The 25818-nt window shown below is 37.5% G+C and overlaps 1 long non-coding RNA gene across 1 annotated transcript in view; it reads left to right on the plus strand.

Annotated features, from left to right (window-relative positions):
• The first annotated feature begins 3664 nt into the window (after positions 1-3664).
• LOC116658304 overlaps positions 3665-25818 on the plus strand; it is a 66418-nt gene continuing 44264 nt past the window's right edge. The window contains exon 1 of the long non-coding RNA XR_004313634.1: positions 3665-4051. This is a non-coding gene — a long non-coding RNA (uncharacterized LOC116658304). The remainder of the gene's footprint in view (positions 4052-25818) is intronic.

Here is a 25818-nt window from a genome sequence, read left to right on the forward strand (position 1 = left end):
CCAGTGGCTCGGTAAATTTTCTTTGGTGTTTATTTATATTTGTGTCTGCACAGTTATCCATGGCGTGCACTCCTTTTAAAATATACTTGCCTCTGGAGCTGAGTCATTTTATTTTGGATGCTAGAAAAGCAATGTTGTTTGGTCACAGAACTTACTTTTTCTCTGTGATTTTCAGCAAGGAAGCAGGTTTGATCCATGTCTTTCCCACAATTTACCCACATCATCCAAACTGTGCCTTTATTTAATACTACTGGAGCATGAATAATACTCCCCCATTTTTATTCAGAAAAACCTTCATTGGTCCCAAAAGCTACAAAGGTGTTTTATTTCTGTTATCAACTTTGATTTGAAATAAATTTTTTTAAAATGACATTTTTCTGGCTCCTTTTATTTGTAGTTATCGTATGAGATTTCAAACGTTCCTAACTTAAGAACAGAATTGGATTCATTATTTTGACTTTTTCCTTTTGTTTTGTAGGTTAAAAAGTAGGGAGGACTCTATCAAATGCATTTTTGTAGTTATCTCTGCCATTAAGGATTGATGTCTTTTTGTGTCGTGTTTAGATGCTTGATTTGGATGGGTTTCAAAAGGAAGGGGTTTGGATCAAAATGAGATTAAACAATGGGAGTTTTGAAGAAAACATTTTCTGTTTGTTCCTATAATTAACACAGATGTCTGGAGCATTGGGAAACAACGTTAATAAACATGACTCCCATCGGGACCTGCGGTACAGTGAGGAAGGAGGAGGGACAGAAGGAATGTTAGCAGCTCCATCCAACAGCTGAACAACAGGAAGATTTAGGAGATATGATGGAGAGAAAGTGACTAGAAGCAGTTTCTTATAATTATTATTACAATAATCTCGGCATGACCTGAGAGAAAGGAGCAGAAGCCAGAGATACAGAGGAGGGAGAATTGTTAGGACCTGGTGACCAATTTTATTTGGGTGATTTGGGGAAGAAACAAGAGGAAGGAATTAGAAATAATTCTTAGTGTTCTGCTTGGGCAACTGGATGAGCAGTGAAAAGACAGGAGAAGAGCAGGCTTGCAGCCTCAGAGGGTGTGGGGGACATCGAGAGGAGCTTTACATTGACCGGACTGAACGTTCTGCAGCAAGTAAGGAATCTCTACTGTACATTACAAATAAGTACAATTTTTAACTGAATTAAAATACTATTCCTGGCCCCTGAGGCAAGAGGAAACAACAAAGCCTGCTTTCTGCCTTCCGCAATTTTCTGTGCCCAAAGCTGAAAACCAAGGGACAAGGGAATGTCCATAATTGAAGGAAGGTGATCCTGGCCTCAGTGACCCTAATACTGCAGGAATAAGGGACATGATTTAAAAGTTCTTGTTGGAAATGTTGGTTTGCTATGTAGTGCTAATAATAAAGATGGACTAAATTGTCCCCACGTGTTCTATACAACGGTGATCCGTAATGACAGGCTTCTCCCTACGTGTGCATACTTGGAAGACAGTCTGTGCTGTTTTCACTCATTGATGCATTCCCCTAACCTCTTCATTGTGATTCATTGTGTGCTTTCCTTGGAGCAAATATAATCTGAGATTGAAATAACCCCATTGGGAACGCTCACATTAGGCACGAGCTATTTCTTGATACAGACTACCTGTTATAATGTAAGTAGAGTAATGGCTTTATGATCTTAGCAGGCTTAAGGAGACAAAGGACTTAGCTGGAAGGACAAGCCACACAGGTAGACTAAGGTCTTAAAGTATTAAACATCTGTATGAAATAACTGTTGCAAAGTTTGACAAAGATGCACATTTAGAACATGTGGTTATTTAAAAAAAAAAACAGAGAAAACACCACAGGATTCTGTAGAACCAATGTTATGTCACGAGGAGAGCACTAAGCAAGTTACCATTGGAAGAACAACATACTTGGAAAGTCTCTATAAATAAAGTAAATGCTAATCTGGTAGAAAAATCGATGTTCTTGGTAAAAATTCTGTGAGGATAACACATTCCATCATGTTACTCATTTCACACTTCCTTTTGCTCGGTCCCCAGCGCAAGCACAGCTGTTGGTACAACCTCCCTGTGATTCAGTCAGGCTGGACGGAGCCTCCAGAAAGAGACTCCTGCGTCTGCTTCAGCCAGACAAACCATCCACTAGTTGTGGCCTGAACATGTCAGACAGATTCTAGGCTGCCCTTTCTCCTTGCCTCACTCACCTAAATCATATTATAAAGGCTCCAACTTAAGCACAATTTACTCTGTGAAACACATCTTTTTTTGTCCCTGTAAGAGTGATGTCTCTCAACCTCCAACTCAAAGGACGTTTATTATTTCCTCTCTCATGTGGCCCTTGGCAAAGGATGCTTTGCACTGGTGTTACTCTTTTATTAAAAATGCTTTACGTATATTCCTTATGCTTCCTTAATGGGATTTTGTACATCCGTAGGACTTCAGGATCTCAGCTGCCTATCGAGGTACCTTACCCATAGGAGGTGCCTGAAAAACTTTTTTTTTCCCCGTACGTGCTTACCATGACAATGTAGGTAGCATTTAGTTTTACTACAAATGCTTTTCATTTGCTTTATTGCTAAAGATGCCTGGGCTCTTAAAAAAGAATCCTATAGAATCCTGAACAATTGAAATATAAAATTTATAAGGATTTTACATGTCTATGCCTTCCATTAGACAGTGAAATTATTAAAGGCAAGGGCTGAGTCTCACGCATCTGATTTCCTCTTACTAAGGAGGCATTTGCTCATTTGAAGGGGCCTTGCTCTCCTGCAACTTAGCATCTGTGTGGGGGACAGATGACAACACTGACAACAAAAGCAGCACTTCCATTTAGCAGCTGCTGTTGTAAACAACCCTCTGCCACTTCTAACTTGTAAGAGTGAGGCAGTACCTTTAGAAAGAAATGAGAGAGAAAGTAACATAGGGGAGATGAAGTAGGCATGTTCCACAGGGAACTCTGTAGAAGTGGTGTTTAGTTTAAAAACCTATTGAATGAGGAGTGAGCCCGTGGAAACAGCAAGGGGAATCGTACATAAGAAATTAAAGTTGACATCAGAGCGAGGACCACAGGTGATGCTAGAAAACTGTACTAAGAGGTCGATGCACCTAAAACATATTTTATAAAAGACATAGAGTGGAAGTAAGTTATTTATAATATAGTGGCGAGAAAAGCAGTCAGCAGCATCGGTCTGCTGTATCCTTTGGGGGAGGAGGAGGGAGTCAGTGTTGATTGTTTTAAAAGACTGGCTTTACTTTCAGAGCAGTTTTAGGTTCACAGCAAAGTAAGAGGAAGGTACAGAGATTTCCTGTGTACTCTGCAGCCACGTGCACCCCCGCATCACCAGCATCTCCCACCAGAGGGGTACATATTGTCTCAGCTATGCGACATTAACGCATCACTATCAACCAACGTCAACCGTTGACATGAGGGTTCATTCTTGGTGTTGTACAGCCTATGGGTCTGGATAAATGTATAATGACACGTATCTACCATTATAATAACATACAGGGTATTTTTGTCACCGGCAAAGCCCATTAATAATTCCTGAGAAATAGAATCTGGGTAATAAAATGAAGTCTAACCTTTTTTTTTTCCTTTTCTGTTGTGCTCAATCTAGTTTCACCCGCTGACAGGGAGCTGCGGGTGGGCGGAGGCCTTGTCCCCGGCGGTTCAGGCCGGGTTCCTGGTGCCCAGTGGCTGTGCCACGCCTCCGCGCGCGGTGGGCCAGGCCGTGTGCTGAGGCGCTGCGCACGCCCCACAGTCCAAGATGGCGGCGGCGGGCTGCGCGCAGAGAGGTTGTGCCCGGCGCTGGGATCTGGGGCGTGAGCTGCGCAGCCGCGCGCTGCACTCGCGAGAACACACGCCCCGCCCTGCAGACGAGAACCCCACAGGGCAGCAGCAGCCTGTCCAGGAGAGCAGCGTTCTACCGCTCAGGCTGGCACCTCTCCATCCTCGGAACAAAGAATAACGCTTTCCTTTGCTTCTGAAGCGAACTTGGTCTTCTCCTATTGGCGCAAGTGACACCAGGCAGGAGGACCTTTGTCGAGGCCCGACTGGAAAGGGTAGGTCACGTTTTCACTGCCCTAAAAATCCTCTGTGCTCTCCTTAGTCATCCCGCCCTTCCCCCAGCCCCGGCAGCCACTAATCTTTTTACTGTCTCCGTATTTCTGCCTTTCTCAGAATGTCGTAGAATCACAATCATGCAGTACTTAGCCTTTTTAGGTTGGCTTCTTTCATTTAATAAATGCACATAAGGTTCCTCCATGTCTTTTTGTGATTTGATAGTTCCTTTCTTTTCAGCTAAATAATATTCCTCTGTCTGGATGTATCACAGTTTAGATTTATCCATTCATCTACTGAAAAACATCTTGGTTGCGGTCAAGTTTTAACAATTATGAATAAAGCTGCTATAAATATCTGCGCCCAGGTTGTTGTATGGACATATGTTTTTAGCCCCTTTAGGTAAATACCAAGGAACACAACTGCTGGATCCTATGATAATAGTGTGTTTAGTTTTGCAAGAAAGGAGTATTGGTTTTCTAGGAAATGGGAGATTGTATATGGGGAAAGCTGGCTGAGGTGTTTGCTATTTTTGTATGTTACTTTTGTTAAGGAATTTTTTAAAAAAAAAGGAAAATCATGAACATTCTATATTTGTAAAATAAACGTATGTCAAAGATTTTAATTAATGAGGAAATTTGTAAGAGGTTACAACTGGAGAATTCAAAGAAGTACATAAGGAATGCTGACATAAGTTTACAAATGAATTCAAAGCTAATCTGTGTACAGGGCAATAATCAATGACATTCTACGGGATGCAATTCATTTGTGAATGTGTGTGTGTGTTTTTGCATTCTTACCAGTTTTCTACAACTAAGGAAGTAGTCAAATAGAGCAAAGACAAGGAAAGTTTGAGATAACTTGGATGACTGCACAAGACAAGACCCTTGGTAAATAGGCAGACTTAGAATAAAATTAAGAAAAAATAGTATGAAGGGAAATTTTAAAAAATCATACCTTTTCTAATTTCAACACATTTTAAATTACTTAGGAAGAAGCAGTGATAAATATAAACGTCATGCATGATGGGGATTTAAAACGTTACTGATAGAAATAAAAACTTGAATAAACGAAGACACTCACTTGGCAAACCCCACTTCCCTGCCCTCATTTTCTTTCTCTTATTCCTGGTAATCAGTCACCAACATTCCAGTTTAACACTCTGACTTAATTTTCTGTTGCTAATTTTCAGACTGTATTTTAATTCGATTCACATCTATCTAAAGAGCAACCTTAAAATGGTTACACAGCTAAGATATAAACATTTGCTTCAATTAATTTTAATTCAATTTAAACCTGTTAGGTAGTTCAAAAATTCTGTGGAAACTCCTAAAACAAAACACATCTCATAGCACTTGGCCTGTTGGGTCCTTCTGAGGCCTCTTGGACTTGTTTCCAGGAGAATTTACGTGTTAAAGATAAGATCTTTGATAATAAGATCAGTGGCTCTTGTTAGTATTTCAGCATTTAGAGAGCTGGAACAGAGATGGAAAACGCTCACTCCGAGAGAATCGTTTTCTGCCATTCACCTTAAGCTATGCTCTACTTTTTATTTTATTTTATTTTATTTATTTTTTTATTGAAGTATGGTTGATTTACAATGTTGTGTTAGTTTCTGGTGTACAGCATAGTGATTCAGTTACACACACACACACACATATATATGTATTCTTTTTCATATTCTTTTTCATTATAGTTTATTACAAGGTATTGGGTATAGTTCCCTGTGCTCTACAGTAGAAACTCATTGTTTATCAATTTTACATTTAGTAATTTGTATCTGGTAATCCCAAATTTCTAATTTATCCTCCCTACCTTTCCCCTTAGGTAAACATAAGTTTGTTTTCTGTCTCTTTCTATGTCTTTCTATGTGAATCTCTTTCTGTTTTGTAAATAAGTTCATTTGTATCACTTTTTTAGATTCCACATATAGTAGTGTCATATATTTGTCTTTCTCTGTCTGACTTACTTCACTTATTATAATAATCTCTAGGTCCATCTGTGTTGCTGGAAATGACATTATTTTATTGTTTTATATGGCTGAGTAGTATTCCATTGTGTGTGTGTGTGTGTATAAATATATATACACAGCACATCTTCTTTAATCATTCATCTGTTAATGAATATTTAGGTTTCTTCCATGTCTTGGCTATTGTAAATCATGCTGTTATGAACATTGGGGTGCAGGTGTCTTTTTGAATTAGAGTTTTCTCCAGCTATATGCCCAGGAGTGGGATGGCTGGATCATATGGCAACTCTATTTTTATTCATTTAAGGAACTTCCATACTGTTCTTCATAGTGGCTGCACTAATTTACTTTCCCACCAGCAGTGTAGGAGCGTTCCCTTTTCTCCACACCCTCTCCAGCTTTTATTATTTGTGGACTTTCTAATGATGTCCATCCTGTCTGATGTGAGGTGGTAGCACATTGCAGTTTTGATTTGCGTCTCACTCTAGTAATTAGTGACGTTGAGCATCTTCTCATGTCTTCTTTGGAGAAAAGTCTGTTTAGGTCTTCTGCCCATTTTTTGATTGAGTTGTTTGTGAGGTTTCTGTTGTTGTTGTTGTTGTTATTGAGTTGTATAAGATGTTTGTATATTTTTGAAATTAATTTCTTGTCAGTTACATAGTTTGCAAATATTTTCTCCCGTTCTGTAGGTTGTCTTTTCATTTTGTTTATGGTTTCCTTCATTGTGCAAAAGCTTGTAAGTTTGATTAGGTCCCATTTGTTTATTTTTGTTTTTATTTCTGTTGCCTTGGGAGAACGACTTAAGAAAATACCGCTACAATTTACGTCAGAGAATGTTTTAAACTGCCTGCTTTTAACGGAAATCATTCTTGACTGTTCTGTACTTGCATGAGTGAAGAAATAGTCACCTAAGGTCTCAGCTTGATAAAAACTGTGAATGGTTCAAAACCTGTAAAATTAACAAGACAGAAAATGCCATTAAATGCCATCTCTTTGAGAATAGACTATTTCTTGGAAAACAAGGTAACACAGCAGAATATACTTTTGAAAGCTCTTGTTTAGCTTCATTTGCATCAAGGTAATTTGAATTATGCCCAGGAAAGTCAGAAGACAAAAATGATGCAGGTCAAAAGTAAATTTGGAAGAAGATAATTTAACAGGACACGGTCAAGCAAAAGACAAACTATACATAATCTCTACTCTAGTTAGTAAACTTCTTATTCATGGGCGCTGGGCAGGGAATACAGATTAAAAATTCTGAGCCTACTTGTCATGTGTACTGGGAACGTCCGAAAGAAAAAACGGCTGGTGTATGTTGAATGACTGGAGAATGATTCAGACATTGATACAGATATAATTATGAAGGTGTGTATAAAGTGTTTAGTAAGCACACAAACGTCCTGTAGTTCTGACTGCCTAAAAGGCCTGGGAGCAGTGACATTCAAGTAGAAACAAGCACCCTTTGTATTGTTGGAAAGAGGGAGATTTCCCCCTCTACCCACCTTGAGCTTTTGTAGCTGAATTAATAATAACATTGACATGACAGATTCACAGGAGAAAAAGAAGCACATTTTAATTCATGTGCACAATAGTGTTATTGAAATGGGACCTAAGAGGTGGCCAAAGCAGGCAAATTTTATACTTTCTTAGACAAAAAAAAAAAAAAAACCCAATACATTTGGGAGGAATTGACAGTTCAAAGAAACTTAGGCTTTGGGTACTTGGCAGGAATTTAAGTTTGGGCTTGGGTAGTAAATTAGTAAAGAAGTAACTAGGCTTTATGGTATAGGCTTTTCAACCCTGAATTCCTGATTTCTGGTGATAAAGGATGTCTATCTGTCTCCTGGCACATGAAAGGCACCTTTCACATGAGAGATTAATTTCCTGCTCTCAAAGAGACAGAGAGGAGGGTCAGAGTGTTCCTCCGGCATTGGCTGTTTTTAAGCAACTTTAATTCAAAATAATCAATATGACATTGAACCCTGTTTTGGGGTGGCCCACCCTGGGTCCCAACGGTGTCTAGATCTTCATTTCTAAACAGCATTGTGTCTAACAATGCTTCAGGCTTCTCAAAGAAATGGCTGATTCCAGGGCTAGAGTAGAGAAAATATGAGATGAGTCTAGAGCATCTGGTAATTGCAGAAAGCGAGAAAGTGCTCAAAAGATGAAGGGACACGCCAAAGGGACCAAGAGTTGATCTGGGAAAAAAAAGCTCCCAGTGGTCAAACCTGGAGCAATTTGTGCAAACAAAATAATGTGGCATTAGAGTACATCCAGAGTGCAAAATAAAACTGCATGAGTCCATACTGATACAGAAAAAGATTGCATAAATCAGTAAAAGAGGCCTCACAGAAGCCCAAATAATAGAATTCTGCTCACCAAGAGGTAAACCATATTCCACCTCCTTATGTGTGGGCTGGACTTAGTGATTTGCTTCCAAAGTATATGTGGTAAAAAGAGGGAAAAAAATACTAACTTTACAGTGAAGAAAAGTGGCAGACACCACCACCACCAAGTGATCAACATCACCAGTCATAAGACATGTAGACAGTATGTGCCTTCTAATATAATAGATAAGATCCCATTACAAAGCTCATGTTTGAGATGGTCCACGTGTACTTGAGAAGAGTGGGAAAGTTCTTTAGGGAGAGGTGTATGTTTCCCTATGTATAAACTTGATGCACTTTATTAAATGTGTTATTCAAATATATTATGTGGTTTGTTTATTTTTCAGCTAGATAAAATTTTAATAAGTAATATTAGAATTCATAAATATAATTAATTGTTTATATACATTTTCCCCATTATACTGTTACTGTTTTAAAATATTTAGGTGCTTGTTATGAAGATATGCATATAATAAACAACATATTAATTAATTCATTAAACAGTGGTGCTTCCTATCTTCCAAGAGCTCTTTTTATACTTTACAATTAATTCATTTAATCTTTATAACAACCCTATGAGTTAAAGAATGTTTTTAGCCTTAATAGCTCAACTTTTCTTGCACTCATCAATTTATGAACTCATAATTCAAGAACCTAGCACAGGGCTTTGTATTATTGGATTGTTACATTTCGAGGCTATGATTAAAAAAACAAACATCTGGGATTATGGAAACAAATCAATAAAAAAGTATTATGGTATGGGATGTCATATACACTCTTCAATTTAGCACCACAGGGCAGCAACTTAATAGTTCCCTTAATGCCTTCTGCTTATTCTAGGTATTGGCAGACAGATGGTGCAGCTTCATTAAAACTAGAATTCAAAAAAAAATTTCTGATGTATTTAAGAATTCTCGTGTAAACTTCTAATATTTTTGCACATTGCACAGTCAGCATTCTATTTATTTGTGCTTCTCTAACCCTAAGGGATCACGATTTAAGAGTTCAGTGAACAGTCATAGCTGGCCAAAATGTCATTCCTTTGTTTTATCTCAGAGCAGCCATTTTGTAAACTACCTCATTTTAGAGACATTGGCTAAGGAGTATCAAAGCAAACATTTCTAAATGTTACTAACCAAGATCATCATCTTCTAGAAATTACTGTTTTTGAAAATATTATTCTATCAAAACAGAGTTTAATTTCCCACCACCTTAAAAATAAACAAATTACAGTTGCCAAATGCTTTTATTCTAATTCCATGAGGTAAATTAGATGAGTTCCAGGAAGTCATATTTAATGATATAATTGCTTGCTTTACGTGGAAGACTAGACCCATTGAAAATCACGTCTTAGCCAACAAAATAATTATCTTTGAAAATGCAAACTATAGCATATAAGTGAGGTTTTGGAAACATTTTCTAGTTTATAATGCATGAAAAATATTGTGTTGTCATTATTATGGCTTTAAATTACTTCAGAGCCATTAAGATTAGTTTACAGATACTGCTCACATAGAAGGCTAGAAATCTGGAGGGAAAAAAATGGCTTAAAATCCACTTCCATTGTAACCTAGTCTTGTATCCTTTGGCAGGTGACTTCGTAAACAGAAACATTAATTTTCTTATCCATAAAATGGGAAGAATAATTTAAATATAATCTGATGTATTTTAGTTTTTACAGTTGAAGTTTAATAGATATAATAATGGAATGTTTTCTTATGAGTGTGTGTGTGTCTGTCTGTGAAGATTAGGTAGTAAGATAAATCACTAAGAAAACAGTGGCTGGTTACTTGAGTTAGATTATGTGAGCATTCACATGCCTAATGTAGTTATAGCTACACAGATATCACTTGTAATTCTTCTTCCCCTGGATGATCATACTCAAAGTTCTATGACATGTGTTGGTGGGGCTGTCCACAGTAGGGATTCACTAACAATTTGCATGGTGTTCTTTTCATGATAACTTTCAAACATGTTAAATATCAGGTGTCCTGAGCTCTACAGTGCAGAATGGATTTCAGTCCTGAAACACTATGCTCTTCTTTGGCAAGGAATCTTGAATGCCTTGATTATCTCCTTCAAAATGAAGAAGGAGCTCAGGAAAAGGAAAGAACACAGAAAAAGCAGCCAGTAATTTGTCTGTCAATTACTCACCCTGGTCATTCTCTCTTAATATATTTACATGGCAAGATTAGCATTTTTTACATCTTTCATTATGATGAATTCTAATAATAGCTTTAAAACATTGTCTTTTTTATCATATTTCTTTTTCATTTGCATTGCAAATGAACAATATTTACTGTGAAGTTTGAGAAAACAAAGCCTCCAAAATTTCTACCAATCTATCTACTACCATGAGAAGCAAAAGTAATCCAGGTCAACACCCAGGTCTTAAAGCAGAAGAGTTACTGTAGGGGCCCCATTATGCCTTAATTATTGAATAAGGCTTCATTCAGCTGTCAGTTTTTATCAGCATTAACCACCACCCAACATGGCCTTTGTCTGAAACATCAAAGTTAAGAAGTTCTACCTCAGTGCAGATCCTGTGCCAAATCTCTAGAAAAGACAAGGGCATGCAGAATTATTGACAGATAAAAGGCAATTACCGTAATGTATTTATAGTACAGGGAATTCTTATTATTCCTGGTGGTAATGTTCCATAAAGTTTCTGGGAACCCTAAATAAAGGAATACGGTGCTCCTAGGAGAAAGCAGGGTTAGGTTCCCACAAGCCTTTTGTCACAGTTTAGTCAATCACTACATAACCTTGCTTTATAAGAGTGCCATAGAAATAATAAAATAAGGCCATTTGCAGCAACATGGATGAACCTGGAGATCATCATTCTAAGTGAAGTAAGCCAGAAACAGAAAGATACCACATGATGTCACTTATATGTGGAATCTTAAAAAAAAAAAAAAAAAAAGACAAACAAACTTATTTATAAAACAGACTCACAGACATAGAAGACAAACTTATGGTTATGGGGGGAGGGGTTGGGAAGGGATAAATTGGGAGTTTGAGATTTGCAGATACTAACTACTATATATAAGATAGCTAAACACCAAGTTTATACTGTATAGCACAGAGAACCGTATTCAATATCTTGTAGTAACCTATGGTGAAGAAGAATATGAGAACAAATGTATGTATGCTCCTATGTGACTGAAGTATTGTGCTGTACACCAGAAATTGACACAACATTGTAAACTGACTGGACTTCAATAAAGATATATTTTAAAATTTTTTTAAAATTAAAAAATAGAAAAGAGTGTCTGTTTAAAGACACTTTATTTAACATATATTGTTGATTCATTAACCTTGAACTCGTGGCCAATAGCATGACACTAATTGAAACTTGTCTAATGCATCTTAGACTGTAAGGCACATCCCAGCCTTCTCATGCTTAGAAACCCTAGACAACACTTCAGCACTACACTTCAGGGCCATTTTAAACCACTGGGGAAAAAGAAAAAACAAACATGGCATGAAATAGATCATGAAAAGAACATTTGTTTATGGCATGAGGGCCAGAATAAGAAGGCAGAGCGTCACCTTGTTTGACCTCAGCTGGGACCATATCCTTTAAGTAACTCAGATTTTTCTCAGCTCTGTGCATATCTGTGAATGATTCTGAAATCACTGCAGGTATTGATTTTTGCCTTACAAATACATTTCGGCTAGCAGGCACACTCACAAACATGGAATCTGAGAAAAATGAGGTTCAGTTGTATCTGGGTGTATAGCTGAGAGTCTACAAGCTTTTCTGAATGCACCTGGAGTCTCAACCAGCATTAACATCTGGTTTAATCTGGTAAAGTTCCCCCAAGTCCAGATTTAAGGAAAGGTGGATCTATCTCAGGCGCTTTTCAGGTACTACTTCTGAGTAGTCAAGAGCAACCTTAAGTAGCTCTTCTTCTGGGGTCAGGCTAAGGTGGGAAGTAAAGGACAATTAAATCCATGCAGTAACTTTATTTTTGAAAGAAAATGTGATTTAGATGGGGGATGATGGAGGGAGAGTATGGAACAAATTCATTCAAAGACGACAGTAATCTAACAGCGTTACGTGATTGCTGATGGGGAAATTATGATCAATGTATTTTTCTTTTATTCCTCTCTCCTCCCTGTCTCCTTTCCTTCCTTCCTCTTTCCTTGGATGCTTTTTGTTTTCTGACCTTTTTTTTTTTGGTCCACTACAAGGCAGCAATCAGGTTGGATCAGTGTCCTCTGAGACACTTAGTTGTTGCTCTCTATCTAATTTACATAATGTCACCTCCAATGTTAGACAAAGGATTTCCAGGGTACAATCAGTTCTGCTCTGAGGTGACATGTGTTGCTAAAAATCGTCACTATATACAAATTAACACAATAAAAGCCACAGGGTTTACAAGAAAAATGGGACAGGGGCACCACACTCGAAACTTTAGTCAGTGACATGTGAGACAGATGCTAGGAGACAAATGAAAGAGTTGCACACTTTTGCACATATGAAATCGCTAAGAAATACATAAATGGTGCAATGAAATATGGCACTTTTCCTTGGAAAAAAAAAAAACCCTGAAATTCTCTTGTAGAAGTAGGCATCAAAAGGGGTACAGCTTTAGTTACTGTGAAGTGATAGGAGAAGGGTTATCTGGAACCGGAGGGAAAGTTGTAATCCCAGATGTGGATGGATGTGGTTAGTGTCACACAACTCAGGAAATGAGCTGGGGTGGCTGGTAGATGATGGAGGTGCATGCACTTGTGTATCCCTGCAGGGCTCCGTTCAGCTAGGTGCAGTTTTCCACATATCCCTGGTGTTCCCCCTGGATGGAATCACACAGAAGCAAAAGCAAATCTACTTTGTCCTCAAATTGTTTCTTAATGTATCAATCACATTGGAATAAATTCGAGTTTTCTACACAGGTATTATATCTGTTAGAGCTGGCTGTAAATGTTAGTGTAGTTGAAGTTTGGTTCAGGCTGAACGCGGAGATTTCCCCCAGAGATAAGCACTGGCACTGACTATGGCAATTGAATCTTGTTTTAGGTCCATGCTTTCATCTCCTGAATTTATACCTCAGAATATTTCTGCCATCAGTTCGTGTACCTACTCAGTTACTCTGCTGTTTTCTTTCTGTCTCTGCCCACTGTGGCTTGTTATGTTCTCAGAGCAGTGAAGAAAAAATATGTGACTACACCGCAGGGGTATAGATTGGGCAATCCACTTAAGTGTCCTTGGCACTGCTCTGTTTTTAAGCAATTCACCCAACCTGTATAATTACCCTGCCTCTGCTGTGCAAGGGTTTTTCCTAATAGAGCATCGGTGGACTGTGTGGGCCTGAATTTTGGCCCAAGCTCAGCATCCTTCATCAACACTGTGATGTCCCTGGATGCGCGCCAACATGACCATATCAAAACAACGCGAAGCAGAGACACGCTTTCGGTATTACAGCAAAATGAGGAAATTCATTCAGAGGAGGAGTCCTTTTTGGAGTTAGACTTTCATCGAAAATGTCTTTCCTTCCCCTTGACCTAATTTTACCTACCCCTCAAGGCAGAATTATCCTGTTTCCTCCAATAGTTCTTGATGTGTTGCTTCCACCCTCGTGTTCATACGTCCCACCTGATCCAATAGAGCTGAGTTTGTTGCTTCAGCCACAAGCCCTTCACAGCCCTGGGGTCTCCCCAGATCTCCCTTCCCCTCTGTGGTCATGAAGACCCCCACAAAGGCACACCTGCCTATAAAACCACCTTCACCTTCCTGTCCATAGTGACCCTTGATGGATTAGCTTCTTTCCATGACCCAGTGGAGGAGTAAATTTTTCTTTAGTTGTTTTAACTTTAACAATTTGTTCTACTCAACTGACATGTTGGCTTTGGGACTAAAAGATAGACAGAAAATTTGATTTATTTAGTAGACACTCTGAATATGTATGTATTGTAAAGAATCTTAAAAATCACCCCTGCCAAATGCTTGTCAAGCTTAGACATAAATTTTTTTTGCTAATGAGGAGCTCACTACTTGTCGAGGCAGCTCATTTAATATTTAGACAACTCTTTAATAAATTTCTTCTTAATACGGCATTGAATTATCTCTTAAGGGTACCCAACAAGCATTTATGGCTTCTTTGAAAACAATCTTAAGACTTCCAGGAAACTTCCATTCCTTGCTTTTTGGTAATTCTACATATTTTGCATGCTTATAATCAACTTTCCTTGCAACTTTCTTCTCTATTTTTATTTGACAAAGAAATGACTAAAGTGCTTGTCAAATGTTAGAATTGGTAACACCATTAAATGCCTCTTAAAGTGTTGTCACTTGACTATACAGACTATGAAGGTCTTTCTATTGGTTTTGCCACATGAACAGAAACTACAGACACACATATCCATATATAACCCCAAGTCAGATTTCTACAGTCCATGACAACCTGGAATCTAGTGAAGTTCAATCAACAATAAACAAGTTCTCATCAGAGTCAATTGCAATGTCTAAATGTTTTTGTCTTCCAGTAATTTACCCCTTGCACATAATTTACCCCATCATTTTCCAGCCACTCAAAAAACCCAAATGCATTCAGATTTCTCTGATTGATATTTTATGCTTGTTTTCATACTGGTACATCTATTATTAACAAAGGAAAGAAACATTCTTCTGGTATGATCTGAATAGTATTTGAAATAAGAAATCCCTAAGAAAATAAAATTGTATATGGGTAGAATCCAGACTCTTAGAGTACAATAAAGTGGAAAGCCAGTGACATTGAGAAAAGTCATAAGGGAAAAAGAATATTCAAAATTTTGAGTAGAAAAATGTGCGTAGGCAGCACTGAACAATAATTACTTAAATCTCTATTCACTCAGGAAAGAATTAAGTCATTTTTTTTCCTAAAAGTATGACATAAAATGGATGTTTTTCATAAAAAGAGAGACATTTTCCCCAAGCCCATTAATACCGGCCATGAAGTCAAGTTAGTATCTCTTATAACATCTTATACTTGCCCCTTGTGAAGGGAACCAACACCAGACATACTGAATGGCCCCTGGTAACATGTGTATGATCGCGTTCTGGTGGTTGACTGGCTGAGTCACTTGGTTTTCATTATCCAGCAGGCTAAGCCAGGGTTCTTTACATCATGGTGGTCTCAGAATTCCCAAGGTCAGCAAAAGAGGACAAGCTCCACTGTACAAACACTTTTCAGTCTGTGTGGCTGCCATATTTCCTGTTGTCCCATGGACCAAATATGACAGCATGGCCAAGCCACAATTAGGGGGGTGATGTGGAGATAGACCCTCCTTCCTAGCAGAAGGAAAGAATTTGTAATGGTTTTTGCAGTTTACAATATCCAGTGGACCTAGTGCCTTTTGTCAAAGAGACTTTCCTTTCGCTTTGAGCCATTCTTCAGTGTTACTTTGCCATAAAGCAAACAGGCTTCTATGTATATGGTTATCACGTTATCTCCACTTTTAAAATATGTGTAGTTTGCTGCGAGGTCACATTTTTCCTTCATTATATTGATTATTTCACACTGTCCCCTCTGTTAATCAGTGTCTTCTCAATTTTATTAGTCTTTCTGAGAACCAGAACTTTTAACTATTACGTACCAATATAAATTATTATTTTCTATTATATTTTTTACAACTTCTTGTTGAAATTTAATTTCTTCTATTTTTTCTTCGAATTTAATTTTTTGGTTTTTTTTTCCTATTTTTATAAACTAATTAATGTCTATATCTATCAGTGTAGGCTATGTTACGCTACCATAATAAACCACCTCCAAATCTGAGTTGCTTAAAACAATCAAGTTGTATTTCTCACGATAACTTTACGTTGGTCATGGGTCAGTTGGGGCTTTCTTTTTCAAAATCATTATTCACACTCTGTGCCTTCAGTATACTGAAGGGTCAGTATATTATAATTGTAAATTCGAACTTTTCCTTGAGATATTTGCATTTTTACTGAGATCAGAGTCTTAACTAAAATCTGCAAATGCATATTTGTAAAAATTCAAATATCAGGAAGGAATCAGGGTAAAGAACTTAGAAATTTCCTGAAATGCTTGAAAATATTGCCTTTTGTTTGGACCGTGCTATACATAGCTTACGTAAGTTTGTTTATTTTTTGCACTATGTTTTATGGAGAATTTTAGATGGCCAGTACCTGGATTTTTTGGCTCCTTTTTTTTTTTTTTCCTATGTATTATGCCAGGTCTGGCAGGGGATTTCTGCTCCATAGAAAATGCCAGCAATGCTCTGCTCTTTGTGATTTACAAGAAAAGTGTTTCAGAAATGGTAAAACACATAGACAGCATTTTTTGGAATCACTGTGTAACTCCTTAGGGCCAATTTTCAGAGGCTTGTGAGCCTGACAACTCCTCTGTGAGGGGATGCTGTTTTACAGAATCTTAGATGCAACCAAGTGCCTAAAGGGGCATGGCCTACCTAAGATGTAATTTGAAGGCTGTAAATTAGTTTTAAGAAAGCATATAAGATTGCTGGATCCAGTATCCTCTACCTGTTGCAAAATTAATGCTTTGGGGCTTTCTTTTAAGCTTGGATAAATCTGGGTAGAGACTGGACTTCCTTCTGTGCAGGGCATCACCGTAACGATTACTTTTGTTCTAATTTGTCTGGAGGGAGAAATTGAAGCTTAGGGGTGCGTCCCAGTCCGTTAGGCAGCTTAAAATTCTTGCTGGGCCACCAGATTTATATTTTAGATTGTACACTTTGTACAGGTTACTAGAATCACTTTCCAGGTATGTGTGGCTACCTAGATAACGTATCCCAGCTTTGAGTGTGTGTGTGTATGTGTATACATATATACACATACATGTACATATATATATATAGAACAAAGATGGCCTAAGTGTGCCCCCAGACTGAGTAAACTTTCAACAGATTTCTTTAAGACTGTAAGCCACTGATCTTTTTCTCAATACATTTCCTGTAGAAAATTTTTAAATTTAAGTTCTTTCTGTTTCTTTGAAGTTATAAATCTTCTCCCAACGACTTCCCAGTTGTATAAGCCAGGAATATCTTCCTCAAGGATGGAGCCATCCCTTGGAAATGTGATTATCAAGAAAGACAGGGCCCCTTTCTCCCAGTCTCTGTGAGAGGGTAGGGGCTGAACTTCCATGAGGAACACTCAGCAGACACAGATGACCTCATCACATTAATCAACCTCCCTACTAACAGCCTCCAGTACTTTCCCCCTAGCTCATCCCAGGGCTTAAACATCCCCCCACTTTTTGTTTCAGGGAGTTGAGTTCAATCTCTTCTATTGCAGTAGTCTTGAATAAAGTTTCCTTTGCCTGTTTAAATTTTCTGTTGCAATTTTTCTTTGACGTATCCCACTTCCATTGTGTGTGAATGAACATCTTCCAAGGAGCTGAAATAGAAAATCACCACCCCTTTACTGCCCGGTCTCAGAGATATTTATTAGAACGAAGATGGGATGAGTGTGTGTGTGTGTGTGTGGTGTGCGCGTGCGTGCGCGCGCGCGCATGTGTGTGCATGCAGCAGAGTAAATGTTTGGGGTCTGGGTTGAAAGTCATCTTTCTTTGAATTCGTCCCCCAGTCATCCTGTCTGATATGTGCCAGCCTGCTCTCACTGGGAATGGAGCCGGGCTTGGTCTTGCCTGAGTATTAGTTGTGCATTGCAGAAGGACTTAGGTAAATGGTTGCCAGATCGTGTTTGCATGTCTTTGAGGGTGGTGGCCTACCTTACTGATTATTCGATTTCACTCAAACTTCATACTAGATATTCACGGAGCTTTTTCAGTCAATGAATAGTGGGAAAATCCTACCCAGTGTATCTTATTGGTCAGACTGGAGATTCAAACACTAGATGATGTATTGAAGGATAATATCTCAGGATCAAACTCATTCATCCTGGTATGCATTTTCCAACCAAATCAATCTATCTCTCCCAACTTCTTTTCTATATCTTTCAATCAAAACAGAGACTTTTTCTGCCTGCTGACAGAAATGTCTGCTCATTTTGGCTCACATCATTTCTAGGAAATTTAGGGAGTATATACTGTTTCCCATTACTTCATTTACATGCTTGTGATATAAATACTTCAAAATTTAGGTAGATTAGATGATGATGGATTAATGAGCTTTAATAATTATTTATATTAGGACTGCTCCATGTCTCTGGAAGCATGTCTTCAGGATGGGCACCATCAAGTCCTTCTCTCCTTGGAGGCACATAGCCCTGTGAGGAGGTGGAGCCCTTTCCTCTTTTCCATTTGAATCTCGGTTGGGCTGAGTGACTTGTCTGGCCAATAGGATATGGGAAGATGACATGCGACTTTGAAGGTTAGGTCATAAAAAAATCTTGCAACTTATCCCTAAGCCTCTTGGACTGTTTGCTCTTGGAATGCTTGTTCTGGGAATCTGTCAATGTTATGAAAGAGATCTGTTCATGCTCTGAGGAATTCAAGTTACATGAAAAGACCAGGTACTTTGAGATACCGTCTAGAAAGAGGAATAGGAAGTCTCACCTCTTCCATAAATCTTCCCCCGAATGGCCTGTCTCCTGCTTCTTTCTATTTTCTCTAAAATTTAAAAAACCCAGCAATGTTACCTTCTGTTCCATCTTTTTGGCCATCAGAATTAGAATTTTCATGGTTTTTTTTTCCATGCCAATTGACCATGCGTAATTTGAGTTTTCTCTTGTAAAAATCTCCTAAAGTTGATTGTAAGGTCTATCTGTGAAATGGTCAAGTATGTAATTTCATCAGTCCAAACCTTGCCTTAAAACACTGCCATGACCACATTATATATTTTGAATGGATGAAAAGAAGGCGGCTATCTAGGAGAAAAATAAAAGTTCAAGGAGATACGTTAGTTTTTCATGGGTTAAAATAATCTTGGCTTTCTTCTATAGTTTGGAAACTTGCAGTCCTAATGTTAGGAACTATTAGGTGTCCTTAGTTTGGAGTGGTTGTCTCATTCATTGCAATTTTGAATGATAACTTCATTGCATTTATGATTGAAATATGGCCTGGATATTGTAATAGAAAATCAGTCTTGGAAAACTAGCTGAAAAGTGATTGCTCTTTAATTGGGATTGTTTATAGTCACAGTCCATCTTTTAAAACTATGTCAGGATTCAGACAAATGAGAACAACTTGAAATCAGGAAACTCACTTAGGCGTGAAAAGAATGGTTATTTCTTAATGCTAGACAGAAAAGTAAACATTCATTGGTGCTGGAAGCGGTTAGGGAGTCACTTTTCTTTGGTAAAAACACAACATAGGAGAAAGACTTACCCTTCTAGAAGGAAAATAATGGATTTATATTAACATCCATCCCAAGAGCAAATGTTGATCTATCAACAAAGCAAGCTTGCAGCTGACAGTCACTCACTGAAAAGCTCTTGCCATCTGAGAGCCTTCAGAAAGCCAAGTTCTTGCCAGTGACCATGGAATTTGTCCAATCCATTTGCATCTAATTATTTGTCCAAACTAGGTTTTACATTTCCTAAGTAATACCTCACTTAGATTTTTCTCTAGGGGCATTACTTCATTATCTATTTAATCACACTGTCAGGAAGCTGTTAAAATTTTTGTAGAAGTCTTCCATTTGCACTTTTTATGTACAATTTTACTTAGCCAAATAACTCTTTTCCCCCTTGACTTTTCAATCTCTCACAGTATATGTCCCATTTTCTTTAAAACTGGGTACATCTATAAAACTAAGTTTATTTCCTTTCCCCTTTATTTTACAGATTAAATTCCCATAGTTTTTATTTTATTTTACTGAAGTCCTAAAGGAGTGACCCAGGTTAGCTTGCAACAAGGGAGCAGAATGTTTTCCCCATAAAATTATTCATGATCACAGTTCATTATTTAGATCGCTTTGCTTTCTCCAGTAGGTTTGCCATAGTTGGTTATTCATTTTAATGCAAAATACAAACAGAGAAAAAAAAGTTTGTATATAGCAAAATTAACATGTATTTAAGGATACATGAGCAAAGAAATTATTTAAAAAAAACTGAAAAATGGTGCCTTATTGAAGCATTTATTTACTAGTTTTAAATAGACTTATTTATAAATATATATTGGGATAAATAAAAATCAATCTGCCTCAGTTCCAATGAAAGACATTAAACTAAGATATATCAGTAGAAAAAAGTATCATCTAGAATCAAAACAGTGGATATATTTTCTTTTTATTTGATGACGTTATCCAATATATTATATTTTTTAGTGGCTAAAGTACCACCGTTTAAATTTTTTCCCATAATCTCTCATCTTTTTCACTGATATGTATATAAGTTAATATCAAGGTTAAACACTGTCTGAATTTTGGATGATCTTATAGCATAAGTCAACTCTTCTATTGCAGGAAACATGGACTCCCTGCACAAGCTGTAAGCAGAGCCAAAATCTACTTTTAAAAATAATATTGATAATATAGCCATGTGTCTATATTTGTATAGTGCTTTAAGTTCTAGGGAAGGGAATTCAACATTATTAGGTTATTTGAATGTTACAATGATCAACTGGGTTTGTACTATAATCTCCATTAGTAAATGTGAAGACTGAGGCATAGAGAGGCTCAGTGGCTTTGGTCAAAATCATATACCCAGTAATAGGCAGCACTGGAGTCCAGAGCAGGGATCCTCAGTTTTAGCCTAGGGCTTTCTCAGTTATATCATGTGATCTCAATATATCAAATCAAATTATTAAAACATGAAGAAATATAATATTTTTATGTATTGCTTGATGGTCTGAGATACAGAATGAAAATGTATACACTCATTTCTTATTTTGGGGACTTTGAATTTTCTGTAACAGACATAAAACTTAGACATAAGGGGTTTTTTTTTTGGTTGGTGTTGTGAAAACAAACTTTATCAAGATAAAATATTTTTGAGTTTATGGCCTGATATCCAGTATCTTGAACACCTTGGTTTTGTGTATTTTGTCTGTTTTATTGATGTTTGGGGCAGGAGGATAAACCTTTTCCATGTTGCTCCATCTTGGTAAGCAGTGGAAATCTTAAAAGTAGGCTCTTTTTCATATGCTTAAATTTTAATATGTCTAATTTTTGTGGGTGAACAAGTGGACATTTTAAATGAAACATAAACTTCACATTAGTATTCTTCCTATCTCTGATATTCATTTACTTACATAAATCCCACTGGCTATGAGGCAATTAGACAGCAGATGGTTCAGTTCAAATCAATTAAATTGAATAGTATGTGCTATGAATAACTGGGGCTACCAAAGTGTGTGTTAAAACCACTGTTCTTTTAACAACGATCCTTATGATTTTGATAGTCCTTGAAAGACTCAACTTAGGTTAACCTTCAATATTTATCTGAGTTATAAATCCTAGCATTCTTTTCATATATGAAGTAGCCAGAGAGTCAAACAATACTATTTAGTATTTATCTTATCAAGTATTTATTATCAACATTTTTGAGGATCTCAAAACTATGTTTTTTCACAAACACTATTATGTGTTAGCATTAATTACATTTTCATTATTTATCATATTTATTCTTGAAAATGAACCAAAAGAAACAATGACATATGCACAACTTAAACTCTGATTGATGGGGAAAAAATAGACTTCATTAAAAGAATATTTGATATCTTGTTTCCTTTATAAGACAGCAAATGCCTCAAGGTTAGGATCTCTATTTTAATCTCTTATGTTTCCCCCACTGTGCTTAGCATGATGCTCCTTCAATACATGTGCTTAATACCATTATTATTCTTCAGCTGATTAACAGTCGATTTAATCCACTTCAATAGGCAAGCCATGGCTAAATGAAAAACACCTAGAGAAGTAAGTACTCAGTTGATATTTAAGGCTTCCATTTGATTTCCTCCACAAGCACATGTGTAAAATTATGAATGTTATGCCCTATGTTAAAAACAAAGCAAAACAAAGAAGCAGACCGAACTATATGACTTCTCTTCATCTGTAACATAAATTCCAAACTTCTTCACATCACCTACAAGGGCTTCACCATGTTCTTTCTTTCTCACTTTCTTTCTCTTTCTTCACTTTCTTTCTCTTTCTTTCTGTCTTTCTTTCTCTTTCTTTCTGTCTTTCTTTCTCTTTCTTTCTCTCTTTCTTTCTCTTTCTTTCTTTCTTTCTTTCTTTCTTTCTTTCTTTCTTTCTTTCTTTCTTTCTTTCTTTCTTTCTTTCTTTCTTTCTTTCTTTCTTTCTTTCTTTCTTCATGCAACAATTAGTCAAGGCCCTATTATGTGTCAAACAATACACTAAACAATACTAGTATTTCCAGCCATAGTACAATATAATTTTTAGAAAAATACATTCCATTGAGAACAAGCCCAATGCTGGGAAAAAAAATCTTAAAAGTTATGTTATAAAAATTGACAAGTTAGTAAGAAATTACCAGGCCAAATCTTAGATAAGAGATAGCCAGAACGCAGATGTATAAGCTGAGCGCCTTACTTCGGTTTTGCTCAGAGAGGAAACTAAATTACAAAACTGATTACACGTTTGGAAAATGGGCACAGGTATCAAAATCCAGGCCCTGCTTGAACTTACTAGAATCTCTTTGTTTTTTTTAGAAATCCAGAAGGCAGCATAGAAAGACATAAAAAATTGAAAATACAGAAAGAAATATAAATAAAGCATATAGTCATAGAGTCAAAGGTACATTTCATTGCAGTTCTCAAAGAGTGGGGCAGAGGGTAGGAAGAAACAACATTTAATGAGATAATCACTGACAATGTTACAGAACTGATTAAAGACAACACTCTACATGGTTCAATATTTTTTTCCTTACTTTCGTTAGTTTATTGAATTCGCACCTCCAACCTGCCACCTATTCTGCATGCAATGATGACTAGAGGAGGGGATACACTAACAAAACACAAGAAGAAAAATTAGAAAATTACCTGCCCTGAGACAAGAATTCAACTCTTGTGATGTAGTGCATAATAACCGTGTGACATTTTTAAATTAATAATTAGTCAGAAAATGTCTTTCTGAGGTGAATGCAAACATTTAAGCTGGGATGTAAATGATCAGAGGAGACCAGGGATGAGAAGTTGAGGGCGATAATGTTTTAAGCATAAAAAATAGCTAGCACAGAGATTTTAGGGTTGGAAAGAGCTTGCTGAATTCTCACTGTATCTGCAGCCTAAGAAAGAAGCAGCTGAGTGGGATGAGGTGAGGTCAGATATTCCGAGATATTGTAAACCAAAGCAAGGAGTGTGGTCGTACACATGTTTCTATTTGTGTGTGCATTTATTTGACTTCTGATTTTGTTTATTTTTCAGTAGCAGCTTTATTGAGATATAATTGACTAATGTCTTTACTGAGATACAGTCTGCCCATTTAAAAAGTATAACTCAATGGTTTTTATTTTATGTTTTGTTCTTTTTTTCCCGGCTTTATTGAGGTAGGATTGACGAATAAAAACTTGTTTTTAAAGCTGCAAGGTGATGATTTGATATACTAGCACACTGTGAAATGGTTTTCTTTAAATGCAATGGAAAATACCTGTAGAGAAAACTGAACAAAATCAATAGGAAAACGCATGACTCCTACCAATGTTTATCAATCTGGTCTTTGATTCAGAACTATGAACGGGAAGCTATAGTTCATCAGACATACGAGGAAAACCAGTAGTCAAATACGAAACCCAATATTTTTCTTATTTGATATGCATAAATGCAGGCATAGGGAGCTACATGATCTAATTCAGATTTTACAAAATTACTCTGGCTGCTTTTTGGGAAAGGTTTTAGAAGCATAAGAATGGAAGCAAGGAAACCAGATAAAAGGCTCTCAGGAGGATCCAGCAATAGATGGTGGTGGTCTGGTTTATGACAGTCGCAGAGAAAGCAGGGAAGCAGGGGAGGTGAAGGTTATGAATGCAGACTTGCCGTAATTTGCTAACTGATCAGATATTGATGGTGATCGAAGGAGAGGAATCTGGGATAATTCTTGGATTCTAGTGCAAGCAGGTAGGGGTTTGTGGTATACCCAAGAACGTGCGGTAGGAAAAGAGACTGGGAAGGAGTGGATGTAAATAGAAGGGAAACTAGGGAGGTGGTGCAAAAGAAAGCAAGAGAAACAAGTTTCTCCAGGAAAAAGGAAGAGCCAGCTGTAGCGTTTCTACAGGAACTCAGGGCCTCAAAGGCGTTTCTCAGGTAATCCTCAGCATTTGCTATGGTCTAGAGGGGATGCTGAGTGGAGATCCACTGACATGCAGAAATAGAATTTTTCAGAAATACTTCTAAATATTAGCCAATGATTTTGATTAAAGTTCACTACAGTCTCAAAACCAAGGAGCTTGCTTTTCATGTACAAAGCATCCAGTAGGCTTCTCTCGTTTTTCTCTCGGTTTCCTCCTATCTCACTTTGTGGCAATTCCAGTGCTGGGGCGGGGGCTCTGGCGGAGCAGTGGCCTGGTGGTGGTGTCTGCTCAAGATGGCCAGTCATCTTTTCTTCATGGGACATTTATATTCATAGCAACTTGTTCCTATTCTTTTCAAATAGCCCCATATATACCAAAGAAATCTTCTGGAAATTCTCTTATTATCTAGATAAACTTTCTCTCAAGATGATTTGTTTGGTTTACGATTTTGGTCCTTCTGTTTATGCTACTAGTTTTCCCTCTTTGTCTGCCGGGGCCAGCCGGCGAGTCAACAGGTCCTGATGGCGTGGCTGAGAGACTGAGAAAGAAAGAGACAAGACAAAGAGTGGGGTCGAGAGGGATGCACTTCAAGCCTGCAAGACAGCTAGGCTAAAAGTCGCCGCCCGCTTTATTTTTCAAGCTACTTATATACTATCTCTACTTTTATTGATTTACTACATGTCCAGTTGTAAAAGACAAATGTCTCAATCTTTAAGGTTTACAATTTTTAGCAAAACATTTTAACTATAGCTTTTAAGATCCTTATCACTCCGGCCATAAACTAGATCCTACTTACCTAAATTCCTTAACCTCTCTGAAGCAGAACATCTTAAAGAAAAACATCTGGTGGCCATATATCTTTATTAACTCTCGGGGTGGCGGGACAGGGAATGTCTCTTTGATCATTCCCAGAGCCTTGCTTCCAGCACTTTAGGGTTTTTAGGCCTTTTGTCTTTGCTTTCAGCCCTCAGGTTATGAGGTGGCTCCCCGCATTTGTCTGATAAACTTAAGTTTCCATTCATAGTGATGAATTGAGGACCAGGTTGATGGGATATTTGTAGGAGTTGTAGGAGTCTTTAGAGCTTTTGTGGGTCATTTTCCTCTACAGGTATCTCCCTTCAGTGCAACAGCCAACTGGTTATTATGGTGAGTGGATTGCTCATGCCAACAGCTTTGCTTCCAAGTAGGGTAAGTGAGCAGATAGTTTGGAGATTCCTTTATTTGCTAAAATAAGGAGGGGGTTTACTCTGTACGGAGAATATTTTGGTTTCTTTCCTTCATCTAGAGCTACCT

Source organism: Camelus ferus, chromosome 20 (assembly GCF_009834535.1).
Source record: "Camelus ferus isolate YT-003-E chromosome 20, BCGSAC_Cfer_1.0, whole genome shotgun sequence".
Lineage (NCBI taxonomy): Eukaryota > Metazoa > Chordata > Mammalia > Artiodactyla > Camelidae > Camelus > Camelus ferus.